An 18,204-nucleotide genomic window follows, 5' to 3' on the forward strand; every position below is an offset into this window, starting at 1 on the left:
TGAGCTGCCTAAACCTCATTGCACCCTTCATGCATTTGCAGCCATGAATACTGAGGGGGCTAGCTCTCAATTTCACTGACCACTTGCCAAGCAGGAGATACTCACACAGAGGGGAAAACAGGACAAGGATGGAAAACGTCTGATCAGATTTCTCCAGTATCAAAAGCATCACACAAACAGATCTTTCCGTATTCACCCTTTAATAATTTACAATAAAATTAGCATACACTTAAAATCTCCCACACACACTGACTAGAAAACTTCCACAAGCTTTACACAATCAAGAAGGCAAGCGGATGCAAGATGCACTGAACCAGGGATCAAAAGCGGGAGCTGGAGCTGGTCCTGACAGAAGGGCCTCATAACCAGCTCACACTGACACTGACAGGAGCTTCAGCTAGCAGCAGAGAGCAGCATGAAGCCACCATTGAGCAGAACCTCCTTTCTGATATTCTCCTAAGAAAGGCGGACAGCTGACAGGACTGAAATGGGCTCTGTCACAGTTAAGAGACCAACTTTATTCTCTCACTGGTGTTATAAATATTCCCTTAGCTTAACTGGTTTCCAGCAGTAAATGCTCAGACACAACAGGAGAGAGAGGTGTTTTTTTACAAGGATTTCAAAACTGCTGTCTCAGTGACTCCTATTTAGGGGGGCATGTACATGCCAATCCAGATTGGAAAAGTGTGATTTTAAATAGCCTCCTCTGAAGCCCCACACTCATAGGTAAGTACATCTTGACAAGCAGAAGAGAATTATGGTATTTACCAATGTGCAAAAATGCAGTTACCTACAAACGGGAACAATAACATTTTTCCTTTATAGTGAATTGATAGAAAGTGAAAAATACTACCTAAGTGCTCAGTTAGCCCCCTGTGCTGTGAAACGCTCTGGGCTTTGTTCTGCTTTCTTTTGCATCGTATGCTAACAGCTCCCCAGGCAAAGCACAGAGATGTTCTGCACTTCATGTGACATTCTCACCTACCTTGTACATTTGAACATACATTGTACAGAGCCTGCTGCAACTATCTAAGGTAACTGTAAAGGTCATGTAGATTTCTATAGTGACGAATCCAAAAATAAAACTGTTGCAAGGACTACATGCAGAAAAGAAGTCAAAACGGAACTTTGTGTCCAACAACAAACTGATTTCTGATATCAAAAGCAGTGTGTGTCACCTGGAGCTGTCTGAACAAATACCACTGGATTTTTCAACAACTCGCATCTGAAAGCATCCCAGAAAAAGCATGCCTCAATGCCTCAATGCAATCCAGCATGCTTTTAAGCACTGTGCCGTTACAATCTGGAGTCCTACTAATTAAGCCTTGCAGGTGGGAAAAAAAAATCACCTGCAGGAATCATTCAGATTTTCTAACTTTTCCCAAATAGTTTTCTTTGTGTAACTTGTGCAGCTGGCACCAAACGTGCATTGCTGTGGTTTTCTTGGCATGAGGTTGCTATGGCTGAAGTCCATGTTGTTCAAGTGATAAAACTACTAAGTGCCAGATGCACAAAAAGGCACGGGCATCTGCATTTCACTTGTCTTTGTATTTACTACCCAACCCTGAAGCTCAGATACATAATACTTCTGCTGGTTTCTTCCTTCCTTCCCCAGTTGGCACATAAATCCCAAACTCCCTCAAGGGACTCAAGTGTAAACATGAGTGTTCCTCAAGTACCTAAAGTACTTGTGGCCCTGCACTTAGATGCTTAAATCTTAACATCACTTGGCAGCACGGCATCGATCCCTGCTGGGCCCCACCAGTTGGTGTTCCAGCTGGTGGGTGATCCAGGTGCTGGTCTATCAGCATGTCTAAAGGAAGAGTGGCACTTCTGCCTTTTCAAGCGCAACTAACAGATGAACTACTGTTCCCCTCTACATACAGCAATCTAGTGGTAAACTCAGCAAATGAAGCAATACAAAACACATTTTCAAAGCCACGTTCTGCCCTGTGACATGCAAATTCACCTCCTCTGAAAAGTGCTCTTACCATAAGTGTCTGGCTATTTTATGAGGCAGATGTCTTCACCATCTCTCTGGATGAGCCTGCTTCACTTTGTATAAAAAATTAAAAGCACATTGGGAGAAGGAAGGAAACCTGACTCTGTCATCTTGTGGTCAGGACTTTCCCAAGGGAGTTCTCATTGCCAGGTATACTGAAATGGCTACGTATTCTGCAGTAAGAAGTTACAGTAAACAGTGGCAGTAACGTCAGGGTGGAATTGTTGATTACAAGGGATATTCTCACCTCCCAGTTTTTAACAATTTTAAGAACCCCAGAACGAGAGTGAAAGGGTGTAGAAGTACCATCCCTTAACCTCATATCAGGGCAGTTTCATCAGGAGAGATGGGTTAAATCCCACAAGGAAGAGCAGAACACTCTGCCTCAGTGTCTCTGCATACTGGCCCTAGACTCTGAGCTGCCATGTTGCTGCATCATTCTTTTGACAAAAGGACCAACAGAAATTTAAGCTTAAGAAAAATGCACACTGCAAGCTGAAGGATGACTGATACACAATAAAATTCAGCCTTATAATTTACTGATTTGTATTCTAGCTCTTGTACCCAGAAACACGAGGAGCCTCAAAGTTTGTCCAGCTTGACACCCAGCAACCATTTTACAGGTGAAAAGGACTCCTGGAGAGTCACTGTGCCGTGCTGTTTAGACAAGCAGCTTCTGTGTGTTTTCTTTTACAGAGAGAAATCTCTGAGTCATCAGCATCATTACTGCCTCCTTTTTGCTTACCTAGCCTCATTAAAAGGATTAGACTGATCAGCGAGGGGCAGCAATTTAACTGGCGCAGGCTTTATAAACAAAGGTTCACCAATTTCCTTCCATTTCCTCTGATATTTTTTGCCTCTGAAGAAACACCGTGGTGTGATCTTCCCCAAGCAGGACTTCAGTTCTTAAAGAGACAGTATTTATTATTTGCTATTTCAAATACAAAACATGTACACATTTTAATCCCTCCCATCAGCCTAATGTCTCTACCTAGAGTAGGTCTAAGATGATTATCATTCTCTCAGCTAAGTGACTGCCTCTTACATGGCAGAGAATAATAAATGCTCCTTAAATCTCATTACAGTCAGAGGAAGATGAGTCACTGAATGCCAACTAAAATAAGCATGGCATTGAACTTGTTTTCAATCACTACTGCACAAAGCCTATGGATAAAGACAGGATGAATGACACCTACCAATTGTCTATTGGCAAAATCTGTCTCTTTCAAAATAGGATAGTAACAGCAGCTGAGATTAATGATCTAAAGATCACAAAGCATATATACACTTAAACAGAAACAAGCTGCAAGCATTTCTGAAATGCAATGGGAACTGCTTTGAAAAGCTGTCATATGGTACAGAGCAATGTTAGGGGACAAAGAAGTCATTTTTTCTCATCCATCTGAATGACAGATTTGGCCTGAGGACATGAGGGTAAGGCCTGTTCCACCTCAACAAAGAAACTAATAAACATAGGGCATGTAACAGCTCTGGGCAATAACAGCCATTGCCTTTAGTAGGGAATTATCCTAATTCTCTTTCCTATCCCACTGGGGAACTATTTGGTGCTGACCCAGAATGAAGAATACTACCTATTGCCCTGAAAAGCATTTCTCCGTTTAAGGATAACATGTTCAAGCCAGTTTGCCATGTGAGCAGGTACCTTTACTGTCCTGGCAATGTACCAGTGAGCAGCTCATAAGAACAATGTGATAGCAGTGCTTTATTGTAGAAGATAGCAGCAAGGAATTCTTTATCTGTGGGTTTGACTGCAGACGGATATTTGCATCTCACAAATGAATGCTGAAGTCCTTGCCCTCCTCATCTCAGTGAGATCTCTGCCAGAGGGATAAGGTGCAGTTCTCAGGATTTCTTCTCTTCTGAACAGCATCTTGAAATTCTATAGCCATTGTTAAAGAAAAACTAATGAATAAGTTTTGACATGGGGTAGCAGTGCAGGCTTTAGATCTCCTGTTTATTGCATTTCATTTACTGAATTTCCTTGCATGGGACTTAAGATGCAGCTTTCTACAGCAGCAGCAAATGTTTCGATTTCTAATATAAAAATCATGTTGATTATGCAGGTCAATGGATCCACAGCAACCGTGACATTACTTGTGACAAGTGATGGGAACATTGGATATTTTTCACTAAAGATAGTAAACAGGGAGAGAGTTGAAAACTGGAGCCAACACTGGAAGAGATTAATGAGAAACTAAATGATTTACAAGTAGCATGTCCTCATTTGACTGGAAATTAGATAAATTAACCTAAAAAAACCCACAAACAATGCACTAATGAAGCAGAAAAACAACTCTCCACAAACACATCACAAATGGACTTGATGGGGGAAGGAGAAAAAGAAGTAAAGAAACAAATGACAGCCTACATTTAAAATGTGCTTGGCAACCCAAGCAATTAAATGGTAACAATTCAAGCAGAAGCTCTTAAGGTTGTTTCCTGAAGGTGACAGGCAAGGAAGGGGAAACTGATGTATAGTAGCCCATCTAAGATGGCAGGTACAACTCTTAAAAAGAGAATACATCGTATTGGAGAGTCTTACAGGACAGTCGCTACCCAGCATGATAACAGAAGTGTAATTTTAATCATAATGGACTTGTCAGACAGAGGAGAGCTGTAAATTCCTGGGGTAGAGGCTGGGTAAGGAGCAACTATCATGTGGTAAGGAACACATCTCTGGGGATCTTCCAGGATACTCTCTCAATACAAAAAGAAACCTAAAAACAATGCGATTTTTCCTATTTCAGCAAATTTGCATAGACACAATATGAGAAGTACTGATTCTACAGCAAAGTATATCTGAAAGGGAATATTTCTTGGGAATCTGCAACTAAGCACCACATAATAGCAGTGGAACAAAGGAAATTGCGCAGCTGGATTTCAATAATCTTCATCCCCAGGTCCATTTTGCAGGCACTAAATTCTGTCCTTTTGTTGCCCCAGCCACTAAAGGAGCAACAGCTGCCACAGAGGATGACCATTCATTTAGATATTAGCACTTCTCCCCCCCGGTCTGTTGTTTTAATGATGGAACTTTCACTGAACCTGAGGTCTTGTCACTACTTGGCTTATCCTTATTTTAACAGGTCGACTTCTATGCTGAGGTTCCTGGAAAAGTGGAAGTGATTCACAGAAGAATTTTACTGTCCAGTTCTATTATCCCTGCAGTATCTTAAAGGCAATTCAGCTACATCTTCTTAATTAAAAGTCTGTTAGATATTACATTAGCTTTAACTTTGGTTAACTTCGCAACTGAAATAGATATATCTGCATAATATACTCTATTTAAACTACTATTTAACCTGCTCAAAGCTTCCCGCTCTAGAACTTAATAGTGACTGCTATAATTAATATGTATATTGCTAAAAGCATATTCTTCTGAAGTTCTTCTTGGTCTTGAGTCATGAATATAATGAAAAAAAATATATTCTTTTTTTCCTGGTTCAGCCACCAAAGCAAGAAATGGAAATAAAGGTACCATGACTCAACATATGGCTATTTTTAATTTCACTTTGAAAATTATTTTTAATATGGAACATATTCCAATAATTGTTTGACAAGAGAAGGACAGTAAGAATCACGGTGGATGGATTCAGGTCTCTCTTAAAGGCTTCTATCTTGTCTCTCCTCACTGCTGCAATGTATGCTTCTGTATTGCTGTGCAGTAAAAATGTTTTGACAGGAGGAAGTCAGCACCTAGAGCAGCATCCTAGACATGATCAACAAAGGTTTCTCCAAGGTGTGAGAACAACCACTGTGATTTACGTTTGGATTGGATTTGAAACTTCAATATCTAATTCCCAAGCAAAAACCACTGCAATGTGGGCTATTAATGGTGAAAAAACCACATGGCCCCTTTCTTTGTTGTTCCAAGTGGTATGTAAGTTCCTTTCAAAGCTCTAATGCAGAAATCCTCATGTTTGGAAAATATCAGAACTATTCTTGTCAGCGTTTCACTTTTTTTTCCATTTTGATTTGTTTGCCTGCTTCAGCCAACATCATTTGATGAATTCGTTCACATTCAAGAACTGTTCTGATCAACCAAATATGGCCAGTTCATTATTAAAGGGAGGAAGGAAGCAAGAAAGATGCAATTCTGTTCCAGTTAAAGACATTGTTCATGTGGAACAGGTTAAGGAACATCACAGGGATCATGAGATGAGCTGTCCCTTCCATGTGACATATCGCCAATTTTAACAGCATACTTAGAGCTACCAGAGAATGAAATTCATCTCCATGTAGAAAATTGCACTTAAACCTTCAAAACAAGGCTCTCTAAGAGAGACATAAATGATTGTCTATACCTCTTTCTTGACTCTTGAATGGAGTTGAATTTCCTCCCAGGAGGTTAGGATAAATATGAGTACTCTTCTGAAAAAACTGCAGAGATGCTACAGGTAAACAGAATAACATTTGTTTTAATAAAGATATTGAACCAGAGGGGTGTTGCGGCTTTTTGTAAGATCAACCATGTACAGAAAAGCCCTTAACACACAGGATTCTTTATGGTAAATGTATTCAGGTACAGCCATAGCCATAAAAGCAACGTGGTTTTCTTTTCATATTTGCTGCAGAGGAATTTCTTCTCAATTCTATTTGTCTGTTTAGGTGGAACAGAGAAGAAACTCAATATCCAACAAGAATCCTATGCACACAGTTACCTCTGCTACAAAAATAACTGTGAATCAACAGAGACTCCTAGTTTGTTTTAATTTGAAAAGGTAAGCAAGATGTTCTACAATTATCTTGGCCTTCAGTAGGGCAACTTTAAAAGATTCAACGTCTAGAAGCATGATCTATTTTTTTGTCCAGTCAGCCTGCAAGCATAATTTTCAAGAATTTGAATGTGAAAATAATGTTGTTATGGAGCAGCACAAAGTAATGTTTACCCAACAATCTGTTAATACACTCATTAAAATCCAGTCTTTAGCTAGGCGCTGACTAATCTGATGAGAGCTGAAGTTCCCTCTATGCTTTGCAGAGGCTCTCAGCCTACTGCAGAAGGATCAAATAGAAAACAAAACAGTGTGAACATATGAGAAAAAGAAGAAGCGTGTTTCCCTTCTGTTCTGCTTTAAAGATATTCATTATCAATGTCTGAAATGCTGCAATGAAATTAAATCTATTCTACAATATTGTATTCTCAAAACAAACACATACTGTTTTATTTTCTTCATATAAAAAGTGTGTGCCTATCTAGTGGAGGCAGTATCATAAAGGAGTAACTTCTGATGCACAGGGAACTTGTTATGTTCTTCCGAGATCTCTGTGAATGTACACAATAATCCAAACTGTCAGTCTCAGTAGGCAGGCAATGAAGGAGCACTCAAGCCACTGCCCTACTGGCAAGGAAATGACTGATCTGCACTTGCAAGGCAAGCAGCGGTGCTTCAGTTCTCTCTGAAGGAGGACACCCCACCTGCCAGGATAGGCTGTGCAGTGAGCAAGCTGCTCCAGCACAAAGAACCCACTGGGTTGTGTGAGTGCAGAGAGCAGAAAGTATTTGTGTGACTGATAAAACAAAACAAAACAAAACACACAAAAAAACTTGCAAGAAAACATGAAGGTTTTTTAAGAAAGTGGGCAGGAAAAGGAAGAAAGGAAAGGATAAGACAGTCTGTGGGGTCATGGGTGGAAGAGATGTTTGTAGCTTCCCTTGGAGTATTTTTGAGATTCTTCCTATCAAATACAGCAGGACTAAAATATTTCCTGGGCATTTTGAAGATAATATGGAACAAAGTGGAAGCCAGGAGGCCAGCCTCAACCTGAAATCACTCTACTAGAACACTAAACTAAAAGGAAGAATATCAGGCTCTGAATGAACAAAAAGTTCTATGTGCTAAACAAAATATGCTCCTTATTCCTTACTGGCTTTGGGACAAGTGGCAGAGGTGTCGGCAGATTCTAAGGGGCTCTAGACACACATAATGTACATCTTGGACTCATCCTGTAGATAACTCAGTACTAATACCTGAATTACCAGGTCAAACTTCCAGAACTTCACAAAACATTGCACCATAGGAGAGCAATTTCATAGAACAGAAATAGAGATCAAGAGGAGGAAACCTCAAGGACAAATTATTAGAAGTGTTTCAGCACCCCACTGTATTCATTTCATTATGAAGATCACAAACAGTATTTGATGGAGTGACCAAAGGTTCCAAAATGTAAGAGATTCACTTCACTATTAAATTTCAAAACTTTAATTATAAAAATATCTGACCAACTTTAGCTGGCACCTGTACCTTATGATAATGAGAACAAGAAGCAAGGGGACTTAGAGACTGAACTACTCTTTCATTCCTTCAGATCAGCCCTTTGGATAAAGGCAACGGCATAAATCTTGTAATTAGGAGAGTTTGAACTGCTAGTGTTTGAGCTACATGAACTAGATTTGTCTTATGCATAAGCAGGGACTTATAACCTTGATATGATAGTTAGGGCACATGCTTATTAATGCCTCTCTAGATCTATCATTTGGATATTTCTTCATATATCTATGTCTTTCATTTTCCAGTCAAAGGCTTTGAAAACTTGAAGACTTTTTCTTCTTCTCCCTTTTATTTTTCCTTTTTTTTTTTTTTTTTTTTTTCCCTGCTTGCCTTCTGCCTTCTCTCCCATTCAGAAAGCCAGCTCACATTCTGTCGAACCAATGCCAGATTCATGTAGAGGGCTGGCACACTGTCTATGGATTATCTGAAGCAGAAAGGAAACTCAGTTGATATACAGTCCTTGTACTAATCCTCCAAACACACACATCTATTCCTTGTGACTACACCTGAGTAAATACTAAGGTACAATCAATGCAGGTGGAATTCAGGAATGTGACAACAGTCACAGCAGATGTGACCAGAGGTCCTTCCTTCCAGAATCCTCTCTCTGACAAGGACTAGGATTGGAAGTTTAAATAAGCACAGAATTAACATGCAGAGGTTTTGTCTTAAAGTACCATGACAGACATCAGCAATTTGCAGTTTCCTGTGACAACGTACATTTATTTCCAAGTCCATTAATTTATTCTACCACTTCTGGGACCTGGATAAAGTTGTCAGGTGCAGAACTACACTTCCTAATGCCAGGCTTAATTTTACCTAACTTTTGCTGTCTAGATCTTTAATGCCTAGGCTAAGTCATTTCTCTTCGTTTACTTCACCAACTGAAAGTAGTATTTTCTGAAGGAAATTCAACTGACCCAGTTGAGCTCCACAGATGTGTAGGATAAGTTGCATTGTAGAGAAGCCTGATTGTTCCTCACTAACTTTAGAAAGAGCCTGACAAATGCCTGGTTTCTGACAGCTATAGTAAGGTGACACAGATTCACTGCCAAAGACATGCCCTGGGACACAAAGTACCATTGCCATAAATGATTGATTCGGGAATTCTAGAAAAAAAAGGCTACAAGGGACTGCAAGATGAGTCTCAGACTATACAGAGACTCTCCAGCCTCTGTTCTGGGTGAACCTATTGCCCTTTAGGTAGGAGCTGGTTACTGAAATGATCTACTCACAGTACATAATTTCTCAATAAAGTTCAGGGCTGTTTCATAGGAAACCAGTACCTTATTTGATAACATACTTGATATGCACCAGGAAAATGCACCATCAAATAGTAACATCAATAACAATAAAATGTTTCCAAAAAGAAGAAAATGATTACGTAGTGAACTGTTAAACTAGACTGAACGTGACTTGTTAAGCGGAAGTTCAAGAAGCAGTCTTGCACAAATGTCAAATGTCACAATTATCCATTTGCTGTTAAAATGAGTACTCTGTTGATTTATTTACTTATTTATTTATTTGCTTCAGTGCTTTATTCTTTCAGGAATAAAACATCAGAATCAATTCTAAGACATTAGATTTGATAGGAAAGGAGGACATGGTGCCTGTGGTAGAAATCTTCTGACAAGTACTGAGGCACTTTGGAGGCCCTGTAAAATCCACCTCCTTTTACAGGTCTCAGTTCCTGCTGCTGCTGAAGAGGTGGAAGAGACCACAACTTTGTTTTCAACAGATTATCTTTTGAGAAATTTAGTTGTTCCCATCTCACTGCCTAGTTATTCAGTGCATGAAGTCCTCACCGGCTACAGAAGTTTGCCATAACACAGAGGAAGATGAAGGAAGATTTTATTACACCCTGCTTTTCTGTAGAACCAGCCACAATCTGGCTTTAAGCAAACATGCAGTAAGTCATTAGGGTGCTCCAATCTGATTTGCCATGGCATTTTTATCCCAGTGTAACTTTATCGTGTGTCAGCAGAAACCCAGAGTGACATGGGAGCTATTCCAGCCCAGCTATTTAGAGCTCCTCTGAAACAAGCCGTGTGTGTTACAGTAGGTCTGCTTATGTAAGAGGGGAACCTCGTGATCTGCAGCTCATGCCAGTACCCAGAAAGGCCAGCTGCTTTCCATCCGTATTACACTAGTGCTGGCTTGAATGCAAAAGTGCCCCATCAGTTTTGGAAATCCCTCTGTTTCTACACGGAGCTGTTTCAACATCTTGCTAATCATGTGCTTACTTACAACAACAGCTCCTGCCTCCACCACCAAATCCAGTAAGAGCTGACCCCAATCTCCTCACCGCTTACTCAATGCCATCATTGAACTATGTCCTATGTGATATGGAAGCGTTCTGCCATGGCTGCATGGTCTGCTAGCCAAGGCTCAGTGGAAAAGAGGCAAACTTGAACTCATCAAATGTCTTCTTGCAATGTCTTTACAATGGGAAATAAGAGAGTGTGGAATGGCAATCATGCAGCAATAGCTGTGGAGATACCTGGAGAGAGAAGACAAGTATGAAGGGAGAGAGAAAGTAGGACCTGTTTCAATTACATCTTCCTTTGGTAGATATAGATGTACAGAAACAGGAGTTGAAGGATGCTTAGCCTGACATGCTGGTATTATAAACCATCCAACAAAGGAAAGTGAATACAATTACCTCTATTCTTCTTCTACACATTCTGTCCCTTGACCATTTGGGCCAGAATTTTCAGAAAGAGAAGCTAGAGTTAGAGCTACATTTAGACACGAGCACAGAATGGTTAGTGAAGCCTGCTGCATGCTCAGGAGCTTTGTAGCCAGTTTGTGCCTTAACAGAGACTTGGTTGTTCAGGTCTGTACTTCTATTTCTGGAACCCTTGTATAGTGAACTCAGTTCCATCTTGCACTAAACCCTAGCCCATCCTGCTCATTAGTATGTGATTCAGTAGCCCGCCAACTAGCTATATGGTTAGATGAATGGCACATGAGACCTTTATGGCCATTTCTCACCTTTTACTGTGTTTTCAACAGCTGGGTAGATTAGTATTCAGAGGGCACAAACAATCACATTTTGCTTCATTACTTTTAAGTAATAAACACAATGGATTCTCAAAGTTCTCCCAACCTGTTCCTTGCTCTTTATTGTTTTGATACACTAAACCACAGTGTCCCAACAAAGGCATATTTCTCCTGTATTCAGCTTACTTCACCGTGAAATGACTCAATCCAGCAAGTGGGTTTGAAATATACACTGAAAGCAGTGTAAAACAGCACCCTTAACAAGTGTGGAAAAAGAAGTGTCACTCATAAATGGAATATAAACTGTATATAAAACAATATCTTACAATACCTAATGAAGTCCAGATATAGCAGGGCTTGAACCAGGCAACATACCCCTCACTTCCACACCAGCTTTCAAAAACTCACAGTGTCCGTGAGTCATATACTTCCCTAAGTCTCTGAAGAAATGTTAATAAAATATCTAAAGGTTGCCAAAGAACCAAACAGTGTTCTGTAAAAATCCAAATATTATTGCTGAGGGGCAATTTAAGAGACAATGAAATATATGCAAGTAAAAGACCATCCATCCCACTGGAGTCTATTCATATAGAATCCTAGAATCACCAAGGTTGGACAAGACCTCTGAGATCATCCAGTGCAATCGTACACCAAAATTTCTCCACTACACCATGTCCCTCAGTACAACATCTAAACATTTCTTGAACGCCTCCAGGGACAGTGACTCAACTACCTCCTTGGGCAGCCCTTTCCGGTGCCTGACCATTGTGGTAACCAGGCACATGTCAATGGACACCAGAAAGCTGGGATCGTACTGGCCCACTTGTCCGTCAGTTTTCCTCACTGATGTAGGATACCTCACACACTGTCACTTTGATTTCCAGAGTGCTTCCCCGAGTCTGATTTTTAACAGCATAATGAAAACTCAAGGTTGCATTGGTGACACATTCACCAATTAATGTTGCAGCATAACGGCACTCATTTATTTCACATTATACTTTCTATATTCAGCCTTTGAAAGGCCACAAAATTATCCATACCTTGACTGTGAAATCAGATCTAGGCACTTGTTAAAGATCCAACTGTAGACCTTTGTTTTAGTTGTTTATATATGCACTGTGGGGTTGCAATCTTCTTGCTGAGGAAAATATACAGGGAAAAATAAAATACGCTGTGAAAGCAAGCTTTGATATTCTGCCGTGAATCCAGAAATATAGCTTACTGGTGTCATAAAATACATTTACTTTGTGTTTCCTTCACATGCTGACATTCCTCTTACTAGACACATTAAAGTGAGTGGAGTCCTTGGAAAAGTCATACTATCATGCTCTTTTACCTCAGATTTCACAGCAGAAGAAATAAATATAGGTGCCTACTTTCTGAAGTCCCCCCAAAAAACAGTGATCTTTTCAGATCAGCAATTGAAAAGAGGGCAAACCAGCCTAAAAACCATTCAACTGTTGACAGGGAGGCTAAGCCTTGCTGGAATTAGAATGATTTTAACTCCTTGCAGAGGCTGGAACTAGAATCTGTATCTCTTGATATTAACATTACACAAAGCTCTCTCTTTTCAGTCACAGCAGCTCACAACTCTGCAGTGGTTTCAGAAAATAATAATTATTTCCAGAAGAAGTGTATATTACATATATTATGCCTAGGCAACAGAGTTTTCCATCCTTTTTTCCTGTTACTAAAAATACAGATTGTTCACAACTATGCTTTCAATATCCATTTAATTGTTTTGCAAACAGGGTGTCTTTGACAAACGGTATTTTTGGCTAGGCTTCAGTGAGCACTGTGTTCAGCTCCATTACCCACAGCGTCACAGCCCTCCAAAGATATATCCTCCCACTGTTGCCACCAACACAGACATAGAAAAGAGGTCTTATTGTCCTCACAGTCATTCTCCTGTATGGTTTGAAAAAGCCATTCTCACCTACACTTAATTACGCACCTCAAAGAATTTGCCTCTTCAGGAGTGTCAGACAACCTGTGGGCTGCATGCTAGTCTTAAAAATGTACTTCACATTCCTCCCCACATCTTCACTTCCCTTCCCCTAAAAACTTCCTTGCTGGAATGATTTCTAATAAGAGCTAATTTAGAAATACAGGTACCCAATAGTACCAAAGCAGATGACTTTGTGGGTGGCCAAATGCTCACCAGACAGACATACATCAAAATTGTTTCTGTTAATTTACAGGAATGAAGGCCAGAAAGACTTACGGATTCCAAAATGCTTACCATCACATTTACTTCAGCATTGTGCTTGCTGGCAAATGCTTATTAAAAGCTTACTTTCACCCACGTGCTCTGTAGAACACTTACTTGCAACACATCACTTTTGTTTTTCTCTCCTCTGATAAATCTGTTTGATTCTCAAAACTATGGATTACAGCTCTATTTGATTTCTCCATGCCTTTTCTAAGTTAGACTTTGAGATACAAGGCAATGAGGAGCAATGTCAGAAAGCATACTGCTAATGTGTTTCTTTGTTAGTATACCAGACATTTCCATTTAGCACTGCAGAGATTTTTATCCCATTCCAATTATCTTTTTGATTCCAATCGTGTTCTATCATTTTCCTAAGTAGAGTATTTATTTTACAAACATTTTTAAACAGGTTTCTGGAACACGGTCATTCTTTTAATCCCAATATTAAAAGAAAATTCTCTGCAATGCTGTATTTTTTGTCATTACACCGTACCCCTTTTGACCAACACCCATTTCTTATTTATATTCAGACCTGAAAGAAGAGGCACAAGATGGATGATGAACCAAATTCATTCATGGATCTTTTCAACCACAGAGAGATTAAGCCATTAATTAATTAGGTCTAAATAACTAAGTCTCTATTGCAGGGATGACAAAGCAGAGCATATAAAATACTGTGTTGCTTAGGAGTGAATATTCACAAAAGATCAATAAATACAGAGAGCCATTCCCCTTTTCACAAAATCTGATTTCCAGATCAACATTAATAGCAGCAGCTGAGTTTAACAAAAGCAGACATTCTTCTCTGATCCTCATCAAATGTAATGTTTATATCCTTCACCCATCAGTCTTTGGCATTAATTCAATATCAGTCTCAAAAAATAATGGCAGATTAGGTTACTTTGCACACTATTTGACAGGTTCTAAACTGAGATCTGATCGTAACTGGAGAGGGCTCTTCTCCCACCAGTTTCTGCAGAGTCTATCTTGTATTTTTTGTCATGGCTAAAGGAGAAAATTATGGATATCACGCTGACAAGTACCTTTTAAATCACAGAATGGTTTGGATTGGAAGGGACCTTTAAGACCATCTCATTCCAACTCCCCTGCTACAGGCATGGACACACCCCCCTCTAGACCAGGTTGCTCAAAGCCCCATCCAGATGAACAATGCCTGTCTGCACAGGCTTCTAGCACCAGGTGAATCTGGATATCAGGCCCTAAAATGTAGGCTGAACAGGCTCCCATTCCTTCCTTGTGAGCCCTGAGGGTGCTGGGCACAGCACAACTCCTGCTTGAGTGTTAAACTGAGGCTGGGAAAAACAGCTGGCATTTTGTTGCTGGGCTGCCGATGGTAATAAAGGGAAAAGACAGCTAAGGATCTAACTAAATCAACATCCCTGCAGTAAAAGAAAAAGGAGACTGTGGTAAAATGTACGCTGCTTTTATGGAGTTCTTTGTGTTTTCTCAGGCTTGGGAAATGGTATTGTAATGATATCACCTCTCTGCCTGAAGTGAGTCAGATCCAAACTGCATGCACTCTGGATTTACGCTGGGTACAGGAAGTCTTTTTGTTTTAAAAGAATATGATCATTAAGAAAGGTATAAGAATGGTGAAATTGATCTACAAAAGATCAGATGAAATATTATGAGGTAAATCTCTATTCTCCCATTCACATACTACCCAAAATTTTAAAATTGTCTCAGTTTGATTAAGATCTGAATCTGAGCTAAAAGCATAGATGCTGATCAGCCACAGCTCAGTAAGCATGAACTGATACAACTCTATTTTATTTTTCAGTCTGAGGTTTACTTAACTGTTTCTAGAATGTTGCTCAGTGATGACATGGAGATCTGCTGTGGTATTAGGATCAATAAGACTAGGCAAAGCTCACCCTTGTCAGCTTCCAAGGACAGTCAACTTTTGGACCATACTCCAAGAACAGACTGCCTGAGCTCACACTATGTGACTGGACAAGCTATAGATGGGAACAGGTACTGCTGGATTCTCACATCAGGTCCTTCAGATCAGAGCGAAAAGAATTAAGTTCTCCAGCACATTCAGTCAAGCCAGGTCAGAAAGACAAAAAACCAATGACATATTGCAGTTGGTCTTTTTTGCTAAGCGTGATTCACTGCATCATTCAGGTTCAGTTTCAAATGAAGCTGTATCAGTAGGGTTCAGGTCATTTAACTTTTCCAAATTCTCTTCTTATCTGATTAACTTTGTTTATTTAACAGCTTTCAGGCATGGTGGAGTCCACTGAAAGCCTCCAGTCACTGCAGTATAGAATAATGCATTGTAATTTTGCCATATCATCTTAAATCTCAGCTGAAAACAGCTGTTCCTCAAGCCGGTAACATGCCATGACTGTCTCCTTCTGATGTTATTTATCTCAGTAGCTGCATTATTTAACTTTGTGAAGCATATTGGAATACACTATTAAGTACAGAATGAAGTGGCACTCTTAAATCAGATTTCGCTGATTGCTTTGAAAAGCTTCTAAAAATTCTCACCTGATGCTTCCCTTACAGTTATTCTTCACACATCTATTCCATAACACAACATGGAAGGAATTATGGGCTTCAACCTTTCTATTTTCTGACTCTGGCAGCTTCTGGAAATCTTTCCAATCAAAAAATACATAACAGTTTGTCATCTTTGTAATTATGCATTTTTAAAAGGTATAGCTAGTGCAAGACGTTACATGTACTTTTTCTGCATCAGTGCATCGTTCCAATTAAGTCAGATTCCCTGTTGCTGCAGGCTTCACTGGTCAGATAATGGACTGCGGTGAGATATGTCCCGAGCCGAAGGCTACAACATGGGCAAAATTAATGCTGAGAGAGAATTGACATGAAAAGCAAAATTAAGTGGAATGACTGTAATGCAACAATGTAATGACCTTCTAAGTTGTGAGAAAAATGAGAAAAGCATTAATCTTCTAATAGTTAATGGGCCAAATTAATTCCTAGTTTATTTAGTCTTTTAGGAGCTAATAGAAAAGCAGGGGAAAAGTTTTATAAAGGCCATTTGAGCAAGCTGCAAAACTTGGCTGAAAATATTATCTTTAACCCAGAATGCTACAGGATTTTATTTTTTTCTATGGAATAAAAAAGGATGCATTTTACAAAGGTAATCAGTTGCTGCAAGGTTTTCACAGTTTAGAAATTCAAGCCAATCTGCTCCTAATTGGTGAAGACAGGATCTGACCAATAGGTAGCATACAACCAATTCTATTACTCTTTTGCAATTGTTTCCCTTCCTATTTATCGCAGAATCATAGGGGTTGAAAGAGGCCTCTGGAGATCATCCAGTCCAACGCCCTTGCTGAAGCAGGTTCCCTACACCAGGTCTCACAGGAAAGTGTCCAGGTGCATCTTGAATGTATCTAGAGAAGGACATTCCCCAGCCTATCTGGGCAGCCTGTTCCAGTGCTGTCACTCTTGCAGTGAAGATATCTATTATTTAAAGTGAGTTTCCTGAGCCAGGATTGTCACATATTGCATGTATTTACAGCAAACACTATACTGGTGTGGTGTGCCCATTGTGACTTCATTCTTATTAAACTGTCAGGAACTAAAATAAAACAGGAGAAGTACAGAAAATGATGTTGGTTTTGGTTGCCTTTACTTCAGTAGTGTGTATGCATGATGAAAAACTGACCGTAGGCACTTTTCACCTGAACCAGAACGACTTCAGCATCCCAACCTTGGCCTTCCCTAGCAGCCACCACCAAACAAAATGGTCCAGTGACCTGGGCCTGCAGCACCTAAACAACAACAAACTGCATTGCTCTTGTGATCTCAAATATGTTCGCTTCCGATCACAAGAAATCTTTTAAATAATCAAGTCCATAGGCTGGTTACCAACCGTGACACAAAAAGGCAGGCTGGCCAGAAATTCTGGTTAGTGTTTGAGTTGAAGGAGTTCGAATTACAATAAACATTATCAGACTAAAGCACCTTCAAATTGGCCATTGTGATCAGCAGCTTCGGTGATATGTAGCTAGACACCGATTTGAAGATCTTAAAAGGAACAAAGGGTCTTACTTAAACATTCTTTGTGGAAAGGAAAAATGCAAATACATGAGTCATGGCTTCAATTAACATCAAGTGCACTCTAAGGGCCAGCTTCATTCTTTCTGATTCATCATTTAAAGCTACATCTACTGCTCTGGAATAATAACTAGGGAATCACTAGTACCATGATTCAACTTGCAGTCTTCTAATGTTGTTTTAGTACATGAAAGCACTCTCAGCCTGTGGCTGTCCTGACAAAGAAGGATTTAGGGTTTATAGATACACCAGGCAGCACACTGCTTCCCCAGACTGGTTTATCCAAAGAACTTTGGTCATGGTGGGTACTTGATACAACTGGTCCTGCTTAGAGCAATTATGAATCTTAAGAAAGGCGCATAAAACAACAGCAAGAAGCCATAATTAGAAAGAGAATATGATCTACACAGAGAATCTTTCTCAGTTCAGAAAAATGTTACATAACACAGCTCTGATATAATAATTCCTTTGATGTTTCCCAGCAAGGTTTTGGCATGGAGAGGTGAGGACTGTGTGCTGACACTGTTATTAGACTATTTCCTCTTAGCAATGGACTAATGAAGTCAGACCAATGGTTAATGAACTTCAAAATATTACAAGCCATAACATTTCTCTTTATCAGCTCCTGCTTCAAG

This window comes from Excalfactoria chinensis, chromosome 2 (assembly GCF_039878825.1).
Source record: "Excalfactoria chinensis isolate bCotChi1 chromosome 2, bCotChi1.hap2, whole genome shotgun sequence".
Classification (NCBI taxonomy): domain Eukaryota; kingdom Metazoa; phylum Chordata; class Aves; order Galliformes; family Phasianidae; genus Excalfactoria; species Excalfactoria chinensis.